This window comes from Rhincodon typus, unplaced genomic scaffold (assembly GCF_021869965.1).
Source record: "Rhincodon typus isolate 14 unplaced genomic scaffold, sRhiTyp1.1 hic_rhity00000082, whole genome shotgun sequence".
Lineage (NCBI taxonomy): Eukaryota > Metazoa > Chordata > Chondrichthyes > Orectolobiformes > Rhincodontidae > Rhincodon > Rhincodon typus.
In genome coordinates, this window is record NW_025965720.1 from 54,690 (window position 1) to 56,463 (window position 1,774).

At 56.5% G+C, this 1,774-nt stretch overlaps 1 non-coding gene across 1 annotated transcript; it reads left to right on the forward strand.

Annotated features, from left to right (window-relative positions):
* The first annotated feature begins 42 nt into the window (after positions 1 to 42).
* On the forward strand, positions 43 to 1,028 carry LOC109926551. The gene is made up of 3 exons (XR_007266262.1): positions 43 to 197; positions 697 to 778; positions 935 to 1,028. It is a non-coding gene; the product is annotated as an uncharacterized LOC109926551 (transcript).
* Positions 1,029 to 1,774: the final 746 nt, after the last annotated feature.

Below are 1,774 nucleotides of genomic sequence, written 5' to 3' on the forward strand. Positions count from 1 at the left end.
TCCCTCTCCCCGTCCCTCTCCCCGTCCCTCTCCCCGTCCCTCTCCCCCCCTCCCTCTCCCCGTCCCCCTCCCTCTGTGTCTGACGTTGCGGGGTCAGGCTCGGCGACCCAGGGAGACAAAGAGAGGGAGGACGAGAGATTGCAGCAACAGGTGATGGCCGAGCTACGTCGGACAACATACCGTTGGAAGCCGGTCAGGTGGGCAGTCGGGCCGTCTGGCGGTGGGGGTGGGGGTGGGGGAACGGAGAGGGCAGTGGGACTATCGCCAGACTGAATCACTAGTAATGTGGGAACGGTGGCTGCGTTTACTCATCGTTACTGTGGCCGTAACATCGCCGTGCTCGGTCATTACTGATGAGGGGACACATTTCTAGGGAGAGAGACTTTAAAACAGGGCGTGAGGGGCAATTTTTTTTTAACACAGAGGGTGGTTCGTGTGTGGAATGAGCTTCCAGAGGAAGTGGTGGATGTGGGGACAGTTACAGCGTCGAAAAGACATTCGGATAAATACATGGATAGGGAAAGGTTCGGAGGGATATGGGCCCAGGAGCAGGCGGGTGGGACTGGTTTAGTTTGGGATTAGGGGTCGGCACGGACATGGTTGGGCCGAAGGGTCTGCTCCCGTGCCGTGTGACTTTATGATTGTCTCCTGCTGCCTCCCTGACTCTGTTGTCGTTGTTCCTGGGTTTTGCAACAGCTACGACAAGCACCTGAGTCAGGTCTATATCGCAGCCCGACTGGATGGAGGGTACGCTGCAATCACCAGGGTCCTACACGAGGTAAGTCAGTGCTGTATCTAACCCCGTGCTGTCCCTGTCCCTGGGAGTGTTTGATGGGGGGGACAGTGTAGAGGGAGCTTTACTCTGTATCTAACCCCGTGCTGTCCCTGTCCTGCCGTGGAGATTGTAATGTTTTCGGGCTTCTCCTCCTCTCAGATTAAGAAACGTGTCCCCGAGTTCCATCCCCGTACGCTGTTGGATTTTGGATCCGGCACTGGGACCGTCACTTGGTAAGTGTCGTCTCTCTCCCTCTCTGTTTGCCTCGGCTCCCCTTCGCTGCTGTTGCCGCTGGCCCTGCCGTGAAGCCAGCACCGTCCCGGGTTGTAGGCCATTTGGCCCCTCCGGCCTGCCGTGCTGTCCCAGCCCGCGGCTGGCCATCTCTCTCCGCAGCACGGGCCAGCGCCCCCTTGTCCCGCTGGGGATGAAGCCCTGCTCTTTCTGGAGTCCTGGGAAAGATTTTTTTTTATAAGTATGCTGACTTTTGCCCCGTTTTCCGCACCTAGGCTGATGAAGCGAAGAGCAGGTTTCCGACCTTCACTTCTCCCAGTGAGCAGTATTCCCTGTTAACGACAGCTTATAAGGTCGGGGTGGAGGTTAGATAGACCTTAGGTTTACGGTAGAAGTTCAGCACAACGTCGTGGGCTGAAGGGCCTGTACTGTGCTGTACTGTTCTATGTTCTATTACCCTATAGCTCTACCAAGCTAAGACTCTAAGCACCCCCATCCCTGATAAAATCCTATTGCGCGCACACGCAAACAGGGCACAGTAAGTTAATGGACAGAGGAAAACCACCAGCCAGTTCGTTGTTGGGTTATTGGGATGATCCTCGTGTTTTATCTGCTCAAGATGTCACTTTTCTGCTGCCCTTGACCTTCTAGATGGTAGAGGGGCAGTGGGGGTTTTGGAGGGTGCTGCCCGAGGAGCCTCGGTGAGTCTCTGCAGGGCGTCTTGTAGATGGTACACACTGCTGCGGCTGTGCCTGAGCGGTGGGGGGG